At 41.0% G+C, this 19,354-nt stretch overlaps 1 protein-coding gene across 11 annotated transcripts in view; it reads right to left on the bottom strand.

The window, feature by feature from the left end:
* Positions 1 to 19,354, bottom strand: part of AAK1 (AP2 associated kinase 1) — a 137,474-nt gene that overhangs the window by 72,846 nt on the left and 45,274 nt on the right. The gene's annotated exons all lie outside the window — the stretch shown is intronic.

Consider the following 19,354-nt stretch of genomic DNA (forward strand, 5'->3'; position numbering starts at 1 on the left):
GAAGGAGAATGCAGAGGGAAGTCATCAGTACGGGAACCTGAGTTGAAGTTATGACATTGGTTTGGGGCTAACAGCCACATGCAAAATTAGTAGAGCAATCATCATGATTATAGAGATCTCAGGCCTGAGACAGGACTTGGGTCTTGACTGCCACTCTAGTTCCTCTGAAGCCCAGCTGCACTTCAGCACCTGTCTGTTGATGTTCACAGAATTTCCTGTTGCATCTTTACAATAATTATTCCTTTTTAAGTCAGCTTGGGTAAGTTTCTGTTCCTTACAACCAAAGAGAGCTTTAATCATAAAGCACTGTTGCATGTTAAAATACACACATAATTCCGTGTTAAAAATTGTTTAATGGGTTCAAATGTGCCAGTGTGTATTTTGATAATGATTTACTGGAAACTGAGTGTTTGTATATTTCCTGTCACTGTGTTCTTCTTCAGTATTCAGATAAACATAAAATTTACCACATAATCTTTTCTTTATTTATTGTCTAAAGTTTTACATATATCTCCTTTTTCCCCGCTTGACACCCCCCGCCCCCAGTAATCTTTATTTTTTCTAAATATTTTTCTTATTTTTCAATTACAGTGACATGTAATTTTATATTAGTTTCAGGTATAAACCCTTTGTTTAGACATTTATATAACTTATGCAATAATCACCCAAATTAATCTTTAATTTCCACTGTCATCTCTTTAATCTTTGTACTTAATAACATTTTCCATTTTCTCCTAATACTTTAAATTACACTTACACTGTTCAATTGTCAATTGTAATTCTAGAATTTTGAGTATTTACAAAAAGAGATTTTTAACCCTCACATGCACTTATAGAGACCTTATCACACACTCACCCCCAAAAATGTCAATGCTAAGATGCAAATTTTTTACAATTTTTCAATATCTGAAATTTTCTTATTATAAATATGTACATTTAATAAAGTGCTATTCCCCCCCCCCAAAAAAAGCTATTAAAATTCATGATGTGTCTTAAAATCAAGAACTAAGGAAAACGATAGTATAAAGTATAAAATTTCAATGTATATTCATACCTGTTTTGTAAACAGTATAAGTTGTGTTTCATTTTATAGATATTTTGAATTTTGAAAAAAATCACAGAACTACAGATTTTATACCAGTAGTGCCTGTAGAGAACATTAAGTTCAAGCATTTTGCTTTATGGGTAGAGGGACCTATTGAGGCTTAGGAGTCCCATGGCTAGTTATGGGCAGAACCTGGAACAGTGTCAATCTCCTGATTGTCCAAAATATGTTCTTTCCAGTTCATGTACCTTAGAGAAAACTGTGCAATCCCCCGTTAGTGCTGCAGAACAAAAATCAGGAATGGCTATTTCCTGCAGTTCTGTGATGCATGGCACCACTAAAGAACAAGGCCGTCCTTTCAGAATCAAGTTAATGACGCAGCAATTTGATGTAACTGCCACCAGATGGGGGCAGTGTAGTTTTCTTCACCAGGTAGCAAGATGACCTTTCCAGCCAAGACTGAAGAAATCAGTCAGATGCCTACCACACAATCTAGGCAAGCACAACTGGTCGAAAAGAGCCAGCCCAAATTCTCAAAGCCCATGACCTTCATAAATCTAAAGGCAGAGCAATAAACCATTATGCCTAATAGAACAGAACTATTTTATTAAGCATCTATGCCCATACAAAGGCCTATTTGCAGGTGAGAAGCATATAAATCACGGTTCCTTGACTGTGAGATCAAAATCAAAGCCTGAAAGGACTGCCAATAGAAAAATCTTGGCCAATATGAACTGAGGAGTTGACCAAATAGAGATGTAAGTTCCTAGAAGGTAGAGGGGATATAGCATTACTCAAGATACGTCTCCAGGACACATGGACCAGGGTTCAGGCCACTGCAGAAGAAGGCAGCTATATGACTGTTAATAGAGATGCTCGTTTCAGATTGAGTTGCATCACAAGAGCTTGTTTAAATGGAAAAATTTTAAGCTGAGGTGGGGATGGTTTGAACAGAGGTAAGAACTGTTAACATTCAATAGAGCCTGTGTCACTCTCTCTGCCTACCGGCATTTTCTAAAATACTGAAATAATCTCCATGATTTTACTGGAATAAATTTTTTTGGATAATCCATGAATTTATTGAATCACAAAAGGAAAAAGGTACTTGCTTACCATTTTGTGAGGTAAACAAGTAAAACAGGCAAGATAACTGTGGCACATACACACTTTTGCCTATGAGATATATGGGAATTTTTTTTTTTTACTTCCACAAAGATACATGTTTCCTCCCACTTTCCCTAAAATATATAGCACTCTTGGTCTAACTTTCTCCTAATTTTTGATAATGTAGATAAGTACTTTCTACTCACTATGATAGATATTTTGTCTGTTTGGTTCCCCTCTGTAAAATCATGTCCTAAACATAAAGAGAGCACTCTAAAATGAATGAACTTTCCTCTTAATGTTACTATAGAGAATAGAAAAGGCTACAGAGTGTGGTGGAGACTGTGGGAAACTAAAGCATATGGCCCACAAAAAAACAACAGCTACTACACAACTTCAGGCACTTGTTGCCATGTAGGAATATGGACTCAGTTTTGTCATATCTGCTCACTTCTAAAGATAAACTGAAAAACAAACAAACAAAAAAACTTTATGTGCAATCTCTAGTTTTAAACACTGGCAACTAGCCACATTTTAAATAAACGATGGACAGGCCGACACTACAGAGGCTAAAGAAAACATATTTGGAAGGCTTTAAAGAGTCTCTGAGCCTATAGTCTTCTACCTCTGATCTAGTCCAACCCTGTCATTTTACTGATGGGTAGAGGGGAAGTGACACAACCAATGTTAAACAGAGTTAAAAGATGACTTGCAAATACAATCCAAAATATATATGCTCATATATTGGTCATCAAAGTTCTTGCCTTTCTTCCCTTAAGAGGAGTTTATGGAATTTCCCCCCTAACCCCCACCCAGCATTTGTATATGACTTTATACTTTCTTAAAGGCATTTCAAAATAAATGATTTCATTTATAATCCACAATAACTAAATGGGGTAGGTGAGCTACCTATTGTCCCCATTTTCCCAATAGGAAAGAGATGTAGAGGGATTAAGCTCCTTTTACAAGAACACAAAGAGCTAGTTAGTTAATGGTAGAGCTCAGAATAGATCCCTCATCTTTTAAAATCAACTTCATGTGTGATACAATGCACTCTCTTAAGTGTACAGTTTGACACATTTCCACAACATGCTTGCAAACATCACTGCAAAGAATTCCTCATGCTTCCTTGTAGGCATCCACTCCCTCCTTCTCACACCATCCTATACTAGTACTAGTATAATAAAAGCCTAATATGCTAAGTGTCCGGTCAACCAGTTGGCTGTTCAATCAAAGTGTAATATGCTAATGATATGCTAAGGCCATTCAACTGCTCACTATAATGTGCACTGACCACCAGGGGGCAGGCGCTCCAACTGGTAGGTTAGCTTGCTGCAGGGGTCCAGCCGATTGGGACTGGGTAAGATGGGCCGGACACGCCCTGGAGTCCTCCCATGGTCCCACCCCCGGCTGGCCAACCTGCCGTGTTTCTCCCTGGCCCCGATCATGCACCCGTAGGGTCCCTAGGCCTGGCCTGCGCCCTCTCACAATCGGGACCCCTTAGGGGATATCAGAGAGCTGGTTTCGGCCCGATCCCACAGGCCAGGCCGAGGGACCTATTGGTGCATGAATTCGTGCACTGGGCCTCTAGTCCAGTGATGGCGAACCTTTTGAGCTCGGCGTGTCAGCATTTTGAAAAACCATAACTTAACTCTGGTGCCATGTCACATATAGAAAATTTTTGATATTTGCAACCATAGTAAAACAAAGATTTATATTTTTGATATTTATTTTATATATTTAAATGCCATTTAACAAAGAAAAATCAACCAAAAAAATGAGTTCGCATGTCACCTCTGACACACGTGTCATAGGTTCGCCATCACTGCTCTAGTCTCATATAACTTCTGACCTGCTTTCTGTTCTACAGATTAATTTTGCTTGCTCTAGAATACATGGAACCATACAGTATGCACTCCTGTGTCTGGCGTCTTTCAGCATAAATACTTCTTAAATTCATCTTCATTGTTACATGTGTCAGTATTTTAGTTTTTTAAACTACAGATTAGTATTCCATTGTATAGATTTTCCACAATTAGTTTATCCGTTCACCTGTTGAAGTACATTTGAATTATTTTTAGCTTTTGGTGATTACTATAAATAAAATGTTCTCCACAGTGGTAGTACCATTTCACATTCCCAACTGCCACATGTGAGAGTTTGGGTTGTTCCATATCCTCACCAACTCTTGATACTGTCGGCCTTTTTATTTGAGCCATTCTTGTGATATTTCTTTGTGGTTTTAAGTTGCATTTTGTCATAGATCCTTCATCATTTAAATTCCTAGTATTAGCTGCTCCCACCATTTTTGTGATAAAAGGCTTTAATAAGCATCGGGTCATGGGAGTCACCAATGAAATTACTGAGATCGTCTGGACTTCTCCCTCTCAAGCAAAGATGACAGAAGTGCCTCCTTCTCTCCTAACAGAAGAATGCAAGTGAGAATTTGTAATACACAGAGGGGGGCGATTATAATCTCTAAAATCTCTTCCAACTCTGACATCAAGAGATCATGGTCATCAGCATCATTACCATGACTGAACCTTTTAAAACAAAACCTCCTCAGGAGCCTGCTCATGATATTCAATACCATATCAGCAATGGGGCTTTTGAAGGACTACGTGTAGTACCTCTCCTGGCTTGGTCTCAAACACTGGTGCATGCTAGATGGTACCAGACCCCAGGAGCAGTTCCGAAGGAATCAAGACATCAGTGACTTCCACTTATTAGTAGCAAGGAAGAGTGAGGGATGGGGGAAGTGAGGTGAACAGGAAGGAAAGAAAAACAGCAAACTGATTATCTGAGTAGCAATGTGCACAGAGATGAGAAACAGCTGGGAAGACAAAGAGAATGATTAGACCATGAGACAAAGAAGCCCATCATGGTGCTGAGGCAGGGTTTCTGGATTTGCTGCCAAAGAAGTTTTGGTGGATATTTTAAAATTGGGCCTAGATTCTAGGCATTAAAATCTGCTGCCTGCTTATTTCTAGCAGGTTAAAGAAAACTTCCTTTGCTAACATCAGCCCCATCTACAGCTTTAGGAATGGCTTTCACTTATCTGAGATAAAAGGAAAAACCAACCAAAGAAGGGAGAAGATACTAAAATGAGAGAAAACAGCCAGACCCATAATCTGGCCCCCATCTTCCACTTTGTTTCTCTTTTAGAATAAGGTTTAACCCAGTGAACGATATTTACTTAATGCAGTTTCTCTTTGAATCACAGGAGGAGAAATGAACATAAAATAAAAAAGCATTCTGAGGTTTTTCTAAACAATCAGATGGAGAACCCGTTAAAGTACAATTTACCTGGATGATATAAAAGAAGGGGCAACACTGGACAAATTATGGCTCTCTTTGGCCTCTAATTCCTCAACTGCAGAAATTAAGACTAAATTATTGCTTTTAAAACTCGGTTCCTCAGAGCCCTAGGATTACAGGAGGTATGTACTTCACTGCCTCCATGATGAAAAAATGTCCCCACTTAAGGATAGGGCTCTGCACACAGCTGCCTTTTATCTGTTTAATATTAATTCTGAAAAAGATGCTAGGACAAAAAGGGGAAGACAACACCTCTTTAAAGAAGAAGAAAAAAGTACACAAAGAATAGTCTGCAGCGCTATATAAAAGTATTTTAAAGAAAAAAGGACTACACCACTGCAAGTCATGCAAACAGCCATTATCACACACCTCCTGCAGATATACATGTGTGGAGGCAGCTTCTGGGAAGGGTGGGCTGTGGCAATACATCCCTTTTACATTGAGACTATGTAGGATTCCTTTAGAGTCCACAGGTTCAGGCAAGCCACAAGCTCTCTGAGGCCCTGTCCTCTCACAATAAAAGGCCACTGAGATCTAGCTCAGCTTTTGGAGGATTACATGATAAGCAAAGCACTGAGCACATAGGAGACGTGTGATGAATCTAGGTATTCCCTCCTTACCTGCGCTCCTACTCCCCAAAAATCCTTTGTATTTGTATGACACTTATCATAAAGTTCTCAATGTGGAATATCTTCTTGAGATTAAGGGCAAAAACCCAAATGCCTATAGCCAGACAGATCATCTAAAGGAGGGACACAGTCCAGGTATAACACAATATATGCAGGGAGTCTGGTGACATGGACTCACTGACCAGGGAGCATTGGGGAGGGCGCAAACCAGATGTGCACACCTTAGCTCATGGGGAGCCATTCGTCAAAATCAGTCAATTTTGGCCAGGGTGGAATTTGGGCCGAGGGTTGCCCTGTTTTTTGATTTCCAGGAGAAGCTGAATTTTTAGGTAAAACCTCCTGATTTTTAAATCCAGGCAACAAACTTTCAAAAAATCTGTTGTCTATTTCTATGCTAGGACTGTACTAGACAGCCCTGCTCCAATCTTTATGGGAACCTTGTGAAGTAAGCAGGGCATGTATTACCATCTCCACTGTATTGGGAAACTGAGGCACAGCGAAAGCCTCAGTGGCCTCCTGCGTATTGCCACGTTGTGGCAGGACCAGGGCTCAAATCCAGACTCACCAATTCCTGGCTCTCATCTTGGTCCACTCTCTCCTACTGCCATCCCCTCCCATAGCAGCACACCATGCAGGAACATCTCCACTCCCAGGGAAGGTAAGAGCTAAGACACAGTGAATGGCAAGGGAGGCTGACCAAAGCTTCACCTCTCTAGCTGACCAGGTGGAAGAGAGTCCTCTGCACAGTGAGAACTTGAGCGCACTGTCTGCAGTGTCTGTGAACTCCCATAGGCAGTGACAACCAAGAGGCTTACAAACACCCACCTACAATATATTCATATTGAAGACACTGCCAAAAGTTTCAGAAGAAACAAAAATTTTCCAAACTTCAGAACAGATGGCAAGGAGCAAAGCAAAGATTTCACAGGAGAAAAGGTCAATCTGAAGCATTCATCGCAGTGGGAACTTGGGGTTTGTTTTTTAACATTCATCTCTCCACACTTGCCTCAAATTAAAAATCATCATGTGCCAGCTCCTTCTGGGGAGCATGTAAAGCAGTCCTTGAACACCCAGATGGGGGATGACTTGAGGTATTCAACTTCCTCTCTTCCCATCAGGAGCTGTGGGCACAAGCCAGAGACTGGCAAACTCTGGCAGTGGAACAGAAGCACCAATGAAATCCAATGAAGGCCACAGCCCAGACTGAACATGGGCAATTGGTTCTTCCTTTCCAGGATGGTAATAACTGGGGAGCATTTCCAGTTCAAGGTGTTGGGCAAGAGTATTTAAAAAAAAAAAAGACATTTTCAGGGAAGTCACCTGCCTGCCTGGAACAAAAGGTTAGAGTTTCAAGAAATCGAGTTGGCTCACACACACCAAAAGCTTGTGAATTACTGCCCATAGAACCACTGCAAATTGGGCCTGGCCTGTCAACAGCTAAGACCCACCAAAAGAGGGCCTTTCCCAGAGCTCCCTGGCCCACATTGCCTGTACCGTTACCATGGGAGTAACTTTCTGGCAAATAAAGAGAGAAATGATCACAGACATCAGCAGGGCCATAATCTTTGTTCACTTAAATTCACTGAGTAGCTTCCCCACGTCAGACTAAGCCATTTTCTATTCTCTGTAGCTAGGGTGATCTTTTAAAAACAGAAACTGTGTATCATCCCCCTATTTGAAACTCCTTAGTGGCTTCTCGCCCCTCTCAGAATAAAGCTCCAAATGCTGATGATGGCAAGCAAGACTTTATGTGACAGGGTGTGATCTCTCTCTCCAGCGTCATTCAAACACAACAGCTTTTCACAACTCACTCTGTTCCAGCCACAATCATCATCTTTCTTCCTCAATGTTGCTTATAGTCCACCCTTCCAAAGGATTTTTGTGCACGCTTCTCCCTTTGCCCTATTCACCTCATTCTTGGACTGACCATCTCCTCTCCTATTCCCTTGTTATACACAGCACCGGATATGTTTCCTTCAGGGCATCTCAGGAGTATATTCAATATTTAGGTGGGTAATCCCTAGTTTGGTGCCTTATTTCCCTAAACCCTGTAAACTGCACAAGGATAAGGACAATGACTAACTCACTGTGGCCTCTGTCATCCAGCACAGTGCCTACTAAGAAAGGCACTCAAGTGTTTGTTACACAGTGTATGTGCCTAGTACTATATAAAAAATACCCCCAAAAAACAAGCCAAAAAACAAAATAACAAAAAACACTATACAGCTCTGGCCAGTGTGGCTCAGTTGGTTGAGCATCATCCCATGCACTGAAAGATTGCTGGTTTGATTCCTGTTCAGTGCAGATACCCAGGTTACAGGTTTGATCCCTGGTCGGGGTGTGTTTGGGAGGCAGCTGATCAATCTCCCCCGCCCCCCCCCCCCCACCAGTTATCTCTCTCTCTCCTTCTCTCTCCCCCCCTTCCTTTCCTCCCTCCCTCCTTCTCTCTCTCTCAAATCAATAAAAAAAATTTTTTTTAAGCCAAAACAAAACACTACATAGTCTCAGCCTTTCAGAAGGTTAGAATCTAGTTTGGGACAGAAGTGACATATTTTGTGAGAAGGGCCCTCCATGATATGGTAGTCTACCCTTCAGAGAAAAACCCAGCACAGTGAGAGCTGCGTGAGACTGGAGCCCACTGGACGACATCCTGGGACAATATGTGCAAGGTACAGCTTTATGGAGAGCTTTACAGAAATCTCTGTGCTGTCACAGAGTGCCACTTGTCCTATGTGCAATCCCTTCTTTTAAAAATAACACTTGAGCTGGATATAAAAACACTCTTCAGTTGAGAAGGAAAAGAAATCAAACACCGCAATGCTCAATCCTGCATCAATCCCTCACCTGAAGGAGTGGAGAGTCTCTTGGACATAGACTATCTCAGCCCCCTAAGCCCCGGTGCCAGCAATCTTCTAATAAGTGGTGTGCACACAAATAGAACAGCTGAGGTCAGCCAGAGGGTGTGGCATCCATGCCCAGACGTCAGCCCCCCACCGCAGACACCCAAGCTCTGGCTCTAATCATTTCCACCAAGACTCGATGTGTGTTACTGGTCCACGTTCTCCCAAGGAGAACTGGGGTTTTAACAAAGCCAAAGCTTGGCTGGCATTCTCTTGACTCTCAACTTTTAATTCCAGAGCACTCCACTTTAATGTCATAAGACATTAAACAAAGCTTACTTCATTTTCTACACTTACTGCTTTTGCAATAAGATCAGGTCAACTAGCTGTGTTCCAGAAAGAGCATCCTGTTCCAAAAAGAACATTTACTAGTGTGGTGATTTGAGCTTAGCAGCCCCATTAAAAGCTGTGTCTTCTGTCCTAATAAGATATGCACTGGCACCAAAGGTATATAAGTTTCCAACAGTTTAGGTTTTGTTAGAACTGGTCTCTGAACACAACTGCTTTCCTAATCTGCCGAAACCCTCCTAGTTGTCAGATAAGTTGAGTTCTCATCCTGAAATGCAGGAAGAGAACTCATGCTTCAAAGCTAACTTCGTTTTCTGACTTACTGCTTTTGCAATAAGATCAAAACATTTTCTCAGTTCCCAATTGTTAATTCCAGAGCATTCCAATTTAACTTCATGCTAAAGTCTTTCCTCTGAGGTTCAGGATATCTGATTGTACTACCTATCACCATCATTGACCAACCCCTAGGTCATGGTCCCTCACCCAGTACTTGCGCACCAGTTCAAAATCTCTCCCCCATCCCAAATCCTGCCATCACCCAAGGTGATTTCACTGAGTCTTCATAATTCTATGCCCTAAACCTCTCCAGAATCCATCCCTTCTACACCATCCCTGATGCTCCTTCAAACTCTCCTCTTTTCTTACCAGAAAAACTAAAATAGAGTCCTAACTTTCCATGTCTTAGATCCTTTCTCTTCTAAAATTCGTATCTAATAACTACTCTTAAAAACATTCATTGGTTCCCCAAAGCCAGAAAAAAATCAAATTCCTTAACACAGCAATGCATAAGAACATTTATTTTTCCCCACTTTGTTATGAAAAATTTCAAACACACAGTAACATTGAAAAGATCATACTGCAAACATCCATATACCCACCACCTAAGTTTACAATTGTTAACATTTGTCAGACTTGTTTTATCACATATTTATCATCCATGTAAACATCAACTCATCTTATTTTTTATGCATTTCCAAGTAAGCTATAGACCTCAGTGGACTTCACCCTAATTCTTCAGCATGCACTATCTTTAATCAGTGTTCAGAGTTCATGGTTCTTTTGGGGAGAAGGGTAGAAATAAATTCTATTTATAGTGAAATGTACAAACCTTAAGTATATTGCTGGAAGAGGTTTTTTAACTGAATGTATTGGGGTGCTATTTGTTAATAAAATTATATAGGTTTCAGGTGTACAAGTCTATAATACATCAACTGTATTATGTGTTCACTCACTATGGATAAGTTTTTTGGTGGTTTTTTTTTTAATCCTCACAGGAGGATACTTTTTCCATTGATTTCCAGAGAGCGTGGATGGAAGCTGGGAGGGAGGGAGGGAGGAAGGAAGGGAGGAAGAGAGAGAAGGGGGGGGAGGGGGAGAGAGAGAGAGAGAGAGAGAGAGAGAGAGAGAGAGAGAAACATTGATGTGAGAGAGACACACGATTGGTTTCCTATTGCACACGCTCCTACCAGGGCTGCAGAACCTGCAACCTTGACTGGGAATCGAACCTGCAATCCTTCAGTCTGAGGGCTCTAACCACTGAACAAACCAGCCAGGGCACCATGGATAAGTTTTGATAAATACATACCTTCAAGTAACCCAAACCTTTATCAAAACATAAAGCCTTTCCATCACACAGAAAGTTCCCTCATGGTCCTTTCCAGACAATCCCACCCTCATATTAGAGGCAAGCACTGTTTTAAGTTTTTTCATCTATTACTAGTTTTGCCAGCTTTAGAACTTCATATAAATGGAATCATACAGTATGTACTTTGAAATGTAAGGATCTTTTACTCATCATAATTGTTTACATTGTTGAGTACATATGGTAGTTTGTTACTAATATTTCATTATTTAAATAAATCTGTTTATCCTTTCAGGCATTTGGGTTATTTCAAACTTGGAGCTATTATGAAAAAAGTTCTATGGGCATTCTTGTACAAGTCTTTTTGTAACACACGTTTTCATTTCTCTTGGGTAAATACCTAATACACCAGGTTATAAGTGCTGGGCCACTGGGTAGGTGTATATTTAATTTTATAAGAAATTTCCAGACCTTTCTCCAAAGTGGTTCACTTTATACTCCCATCAACAACGTATGACAATTCTAGACCCTTTAGAATCTGAATACTGCCCCGTCCTGGCCCAAATCCATCTCCTAATGCTCTCTCTTCCTCTCCCACCAAGCTTTCAGAACTTGAACCTTTTTGCTGCTTTACATTCAGGAGATTTATGCACACTATTCCCTCTGACTACAATTTCTTGTCCCAGTCTTCTGCTTGATAAAAGGAGTTTAAAATTGTTAAAATAATGCCTCTTCTGTGAAGTGTACTCTTTCCCTGACAATCACCCCCAGGCTTTCATATTATGGTACAAATCTAGCCAGTTCCTCTATTATTACACTTATAATAATGCATTATGACTTATCTGTGATATGCTAATCTCTCCACCTAATAGGCTAAATCAAAGGGGGAACTACTCTTTTTTTTTTTTAAATATATTTTATTGATTTTTTTACAGAGAGGAAGGGAGAGAGAGATAGAGAGTTAGAAACATCGATGAGAGAGAAACATCGACCAGCTGCCTCCTGCACATCTCCTACTGGGGATGTGCCCGCAACCCAGGTACATGCCCCTGACCGGAATCGAACCTGGGACCTTTCAGTCCGCAGGCCGACGCTCTATCCACTGAGCCAAACCGGTTTCGGCAAGGGGGGGGGGGGGGGGGGGGGGGACGGACTACTCTTTTCTGCCCTGGTAGACATGACAATTGTTGTTATCATAATACTTTATAATATATGATACTTTAAAAAGTATTTTATATAAAATATATCATATATAGGGTATCCCAAAAGTATATACACACACTTTGAATAATTATAAAGGCAGTGTTTATTAAAATACATTTCATTTTCAAAATTGAGCTATCAGTTATTACAATGTATATACATTTTTTGGGACATCCTGTATACTTTATGATACTTTCATATTTGTCATTAAATGCCAGTTTAAAGACTTTAAATACTGTGAAACCTTAAGGACAACATCCTACTTTGTTTTTTAGGTGGAACACTTGAAAAATGAGTCCCCAAAGAAAATTAAAATGACAAGAAGAGCTTCTTATTTCTCTTGGAATCCTCAGGGCTAGCACAGTACTTGGTACATGGTAGATGATTAATAGCTAATAATGTTGTTTCCCTGCTTATAATTCTCTAGCTCTCAACCACCTAGAACAGTGGTTCTCAACCTTCCTAATGCCGCGACCCTTTAATACACTTCCTCATGTTGTGGTGACCCCCAATTTCATTGTTACAAATTGAACATAATTAAAGCATAGTGATTAATCACAAAAACAATATGTAATTATATATGTGCTTTTCGATGGTCTTAGGCGACCCCTGTAAAAGGGTCGTTTGACTCCCAAAGGAGTCGCGACCCACAGGTTGAGAACCGCTGACCTAGAATATAAAATCCCAACCTAATTTGGCATGCAAGGTACATCGTAACCTGGAGCCCACATTGAACTGAGTGCCAGGACAGCACCCTCCAGTGTGTTTTGCTTACATTCTCTATCTAGAATGCCTACTATCTCTTTAATTAGTAAACTTGTAACTGTTAAGTCCAAGTGCAGCTCAAACCAGAACTGCAATGTGAACTTTCACCTACAGAATGCCCATCTCCACACTACTTTCTTACTCTGATTATATCTCACTTGTTTGAATACCAGTCTTTCTCACTAGGAGTATATTATCTCAGAGGACAAAGATTTTATTTTATTTTTATTTATTGTAGGAAACATATTGGTCTAATTTACCATATCCTTCACCCCACACTGAAATAATGATTAGATAATGTTATAAAGTGACCCCTTTCTCCTCGCCACTGCTAGCTGGACCAGGAATGGGCAACCGCCACACATTCTCCATTGAGAATCCAAGTGACAACCTTAGGAACTATAATCAGATGGTGTTGCACAGCCAAGTAGGCTAGGCTGGTGGCTACTGTCAGTCACGTGCATGCTCACAAATAAGCAGAGAAGAGTGTTCTCCAAAAAGGCAAGAGAATGGGGTAGACACTGGAAGAAGCTGTAATCCGAGACTATGAGGCTCCAAGGAAAGACAGACAGAAGAGCCACCTGATAACTTTCCAATTCTCACAAAATCCAGCTTCACTTCCTGCTGTTGGGTTCTGGAAAATTCCCCTGTATTCATCCAACAAATTCCTTTGTACTTACTCTAATCTGAATTAAATTTCTGTTCTTTGCACCCAATAATTCTAAGACACTTTGTACCAATATGTTTATAGAATACAGATGCTTTGATTCTAATAATTCTAACCGTTATAGGCTCTTTTAACAGAAAGTACCTAGAACACGGTGTTAAAACAGAGTATTAAAAATTGCACTCGAAGAGTGAGAATTTTTAAGTTAAGAAACTAGGTTTACATTAAAATAGAACCTGCATTACTATATAAAGATCTACATGAGAGAGTGGTCAAAAATCAACTTGGGAAAGTAGAGTCACAAGGAACTTGAACAGGGGACAAAGTCTGCATTGCAGTGTTTCTTGAACTCATAGATCAGGATTAGGGAATGGGGAAGACAAAATCCCCAGCACTCATTTCCTCAGGAATGTCGTGAAGATAGTTTTACCTGGGATTATCAGAACGTAATCATAAAGAAGAGGTTTTAGTCCTCAAATGGGAGGGAACAGTTCGAGTGAAAAATGAACTCAGCCATGGACTTGCCAGGAAGGCAAGTCTCCAAAAGGACCAGGAGCATAACAGCAACAACCAATCCACTGAAGTACACGTGGGGAAAACTTCTTATGCCTTTGGTGTAAACCCAAGGTCAAGACTATGGTGTACAGAGTGAGGCCCTTGCCATGGGCACAAAAAGACAAAGTCAGTAGTACTGATTTTTCCTTTTGACTCAGGCTGCAGTATGGCTGGGCACAGAGCTGTTAAAGTGATCCTGACATTATTTTAAATTCTGATGTTTTGTTCATCATGGTTTCTTGCACTCACTTTTATTTTTACATAGTGCATGCAATATTATTTATATTGATCACTAAGTTTTGGGGTGCCCCCTTAAATTCTGCACTTGAAGTGAGTATCTCACTCTAGTCCCAAACCCATGAGAAACTGCTGTCTGCACAGTAGAGAGATCTACCCAGGCATCACTGTTCATGTTGTCCTTCCACTCTGCTCCATGGAAGACCCGAGAGATTAAGACATTCCTCAGGGGTGGGGAACAGAAACTCAATGGGTGCCTCAAAAAAGTGGGGGCTGGGCCCGGCCAGCATGGCCCAGTGGTTGAGCATCAGCCTATGAACCAGGAGGTCGCAGTTCGATTCCTAGTCAGGGCACATGCCACTGTTGCGGGCTTGATTCCTAGTGTGGGGCATGCAGGAGGCAGCTGATCAATGATTCTCTCTCATCATTGATGTTTCTATCTCTCTCTCCCTCTCCCTTCCTCTCTGAAATCAACAACAATTTATATATATATATAAATTTTTAAAGTGGGGGCTGGGAAACAGGAAGAGAAGCAGAATTGTGGAGTCAGTTTCTGGCTCACAGTGGGAATTACAGTGATGTAGTAAAGCTCCAAGGATGGCCTACTCCCAAGCCCTCTTGAACACAGATGAGATCAGACTTGACTCAGGCGCCAAACAGGCATAAAGGAACCAAGCTTCACTGAAGCAGAGACACCAAATGAGTATAAGCCTAGACACCAAATGAGTATAAGCTCATCAACTAGCTTTATAATAAATGAGTAACAACCAAAACAGAACAGACAATTATGGGTTAGGAAGAAAGGTGAGTCTTCCAATAACCAGAGTCTTGGGGAGAGGGTGGGGTTGTCAACAAAGGGTTGAAGAAAGAGGCTACAGAACAGCCAGAAATCTAGGGGGAAATATCTAAAGCTTAATCAGGAAAGTGCTCACTCACTCAGCAGCCAAGACAAGGCACCAAGAGAAACCAAGATGTCATAGGGTTCTAAGAGATTTATGCCAAACAAGGAAGGGAAGTAGATCTGAAAAACAGAGAACCCCACCCTACCTGAAGTAGGAGAAGGACAATTCCACCTAAGTATCCAGTACTACTCAAATAAAGTTGAGGAGAGGGAAAGGAATGAGAGCTGAGTATTCCCTAAGCTGTATCAGCAAGCAGTCCGTCAGGCAGTCATAGGTCTGGTAGGAATGTCAGCTGGCATGTGCCTGGAAAGCAACATAGACATATGTATAAAAAGCCCAAAAGAACCTTGATGTAAAATGTTCACTTCTGGGAATCTATCTTAAGGAAATAATCTGAAATATTCACAAAATATGCAAAAAAAAATGCTTGAGATAAAAAAACTGTAGGGAAAAATATAAATCACTAAATGTCTAATAAGAAAAGATTTTAAAAATAAGTTTGTTCATACAACAGAACATTATGTAGCCATTAAACATTTAATATTTGAATATGTTAAAATGCATAAATATATTGAATGACAAGACACAAAGCTCTAAATTTATTAAGAACACAGCTATGTAATAATGCACATGTGTAGCAAACAGACTAGAAGAAAATACAAAATGCCGTGACTGAAACAATCAAAAAAGTTTTCTAAGACTGAGTTACCTGTGGATGATGGGATTATACAATGAGTTTTCTTCCTTACCCTTTTCTCTATTTTCCAAGTTTTCTGTAATAACTATATATTATCTTTCCTAAATTATTAAAGCAACTCTTTTAGTTGTTTGTTTTTAAATAAAAATCTGCCCTCCAAATCTGGGGAGGGGTATTAAGAAAGCACGTCTCCAAAAAGGACCCAGAAGCACAACAGCACTGACCAACACAGTCAATTCTGTGCAGAGAACATTTCCTCTGCCTTTGGTGTAAAACCAGGGCTGGAACTAGGGTGAGGGTAATGAGGCATTTGCCAGGAACTCCAAATTTGAGGGAATACCAAAACAAAACAAAAAAAGCTGTAATAAAGATAAATAATATTTCAGCATATTTTCAAATGAAAATCAATGCAAAAAAATCCATGATAACAAATTTTAAAGTTTTAAATAAAGTCAGAATCAATATTGATTTTTCCCTTTGCCTCAGGCTCCAATCCAGCTGGGCACAGCACTGTCACTGATCCTATCTTTGCTCATTGTGGATTTTTTGCATTAATTTGTTTCTATGCTTACTGTAATCCTGACTAATTTCCTGGAAATTTTTTTTCACCCCTGCAATCATGGTCAGGGCAGTGAAGTGTACCAATGCCTGTTTGGTGTGATGGCAGAACCCAAGCAGGAACAAAATAAAGAATGATAATGCCTTGAGAGGGAGTAATCTGGTCTAGAAGAGCCCCCATGTACTCTCCCAGATTCCCTCAGACCACAGCTCTAGCCCAACCTCTCTCTCCAGTGACTTGCTGGGATTAAAATGGAAAAATTCTTTCCATTCAGAAAATATATTCAATGACTGACAACCCCACCAACCATAGAAAGGTGCATTAGCTTTTAACAGAAGATTATTTTAAAATATATGTTAACAATTATGCTTGAGTTTAAGGGCAATATAAACACATGATGCACAGATACAAATTCAAAGAGCAAGTTAAGGAAAGTGAATTATAATAATTAGCCCAATTAATCATGGTTATGAGAAGTTTATCAAGGCCTGCATCCACCTGGGAACAGGCATAGGCACATATGCCTAGCATCACCACCCTGGACAGCAGTCTGAAAAATAGCTCTGGTAATAACACAAATATAACCTGAATATAAGGAGAAAGAAACATACACACATTATAATGCTTCGTGGCATTAAGGCTACATGGCCAACTCTCAATCAGACCTTCACATCTTCCAGCTCCTTTATAGCATCTGTTTAGGACACATCCAAAAATAGCACTATTGAGATTCAGCTTTGCACCAAGCACTTTCACATGCATCATCTAATTGCATCCTCATGACAATCCTGTGAGGCAAGTATTATTATATCAGTCTACTCTGTAAGCAGCAGGACCCAAATAGCCTGAGTGTGTGCCCACTGCCCTGGATCTGTGCCTGGCAGGCTCATTTCCTAAAGTTCACCCACAAAACATGCTTCCAAAGACTCCTTCAGTATATTCTGTGATCTTCTCGTCAAATTACCCCCATCACCCATTCAGAGACTCAAGTCCCACTTTACCAACAAGGAAAGTGAAACACACCAAAGCAAAGAATTCACTGAACTTTCCATTATCTGACCTCTGGCACCATGCACTTAAGAGTGGGCCACTGTGCTGTCCTGAGACACTAGGCTATCCTGTGGAATTTTCTCCCCCACTGTGAGGGAGAAATGGTACCCTAACACTCCTATCGGGTTCCATTCTGCTTAAAAACTCCATGACAAGGAGAGCTGAGTGACAACATAGGAGAGTGCCAGGTGACTACTGGTGCCTCGGCTTTCAGCGTATCTCCTACCTTCCAGCACAGCGGAGATCATTTCCCAGACCTGCCTGCAGAACCAGACTGTGGGAGGGGTTTCAGCTACAAGGTGTGAGTTACAGCCCTTCCTTCCTGGCCCAAAGCCCCTCTACTCTTGTCCTTTGTATTTGCCCTAACAGCAGGAGGCGGGGTGCAATCTACACTGTTGCAGAGGAGAGGAGCCTCTCCTTATCCCAACCACATTCGATGACACAGGAGGGATAAGGGACCCGGACCAAGCGGCAGCACATTTCAATGGGGACTAGCAGTTTAGGTTGAGGAGGCACTGGGGACTGTGGAGATGGTATTCTTATTCTTAAATTCAAATTCTTTTCACCATCCTTAAGAATCTCTTTCACCTTCATCTTCACTCAGGCACCCAGGGGAATTCAGACTCCTAGGGCAATGGGAGGGGAAGGCCTGTGTTGGGAAGGAAGGAGAACCCACTGCACTTCCCCCCCACTCCCAGGACTGTAAAAGGTGACACAGGGCCTTACCTTTCAGCTTTCAAGCAGTAGTTAATTATGGCGATTCAACGGTTTTAGATGAAGCAAAAATTGGAGAGCATTAGACAAAATCAGACCACACATACACATCCCAACAGGACTATGTTAGTAAGAGCATGTGATAGGGTGGTGGGAACTAATTTCAGTGAAATTTTGAACAGAAAGATGCCTTTAGGCTTTCTCTGAATGCTGAATATTAAGGGATGCAGACTGAGTCTGCTTCATTGCAATTAGTGATTCAATCCTAAGGAAACCTGAGAGTCCAATGCTGAGCATATCTACAACCTGGCTCAGACAAGAGTTCAAATGCAACAAGATCCTGTTCCCATGTGCACCACCTTCCCCCCAACTCTCACTAATCTATACAGTACAGCTACCCACTTTTCTTCTTAAAATTCTTTTCAGAGTCAAAAGCATCATTTAAAATATCTGAAAGCGGTCTCAATTCCTCCCTTTCCACCACCATCCCTAACCTACCAACAATTTTGCAGTCCTGAAAAGCCCAGAATTCATCCAGTGCCCTTAACTTTCACATCCCTCACCCTTCTAAGTTAACTATAATGGCCCGTTTCTTGCCTGTCTTCCTCCTGTGTCTGGAGCCCATCAGTCTCCCTTTAAGGATTTCATTTCAGAAATTCTCTCTCCTCTCTTGTATTTTCATGTGTGTGTGTGTTATTGATTTCAGAGAGGAAGGGAGAGGGAGGGAGAGGGAGAGGGATGGGAGAGGGAGATGGAGAGGGGGAGGGAGAGGGGGAGAGAGAGGGAGGAGGAAAGAGAGAGAGGAACATAAATGACGAGAGAGGATCATTGATCAGCTGCATCCTGCACATCCCGTCCCCCAACCAGGGATTGAGCTTGCAACCTGGGCATGTGCCCTGACCAGAATCGAAACGTGACCTTCTGATCAAAGCTCAACCACTGAGCCGCGTCGGCCGGGCTCTTGTATTTTCAACCTCTTCTCTCTACTGCCTCTCTTCATCAATATTAAAACATGCTCCAAGTCTCTCTGATCTTAAAAAGAAAAAAGGAGAAAAAAATATCTTCATGCCTTTCTTTAAAAAAAATATATATTTCTTTATTGATTTCAGAGAGAGAGAGGGGGAGAGAGAGAGAGAGAA

Source organism: Myotis yumanensis, unplaced genomic scaffold (assembly GCF_028538775.1).
Source record: "Myotis yumanensis isolate MYYU_CA2020_CCGP unplaced genomic scaffold, mMyoYum1.0.hap1 SCAF_11, whole genome shotgun sequence".
Lineage (NCBI taxonomy): Eukaryota > Metazoa > Chordata > Mammalia > Chiroptera > Vespertilionidae > Myotis > Myotis yumanensis.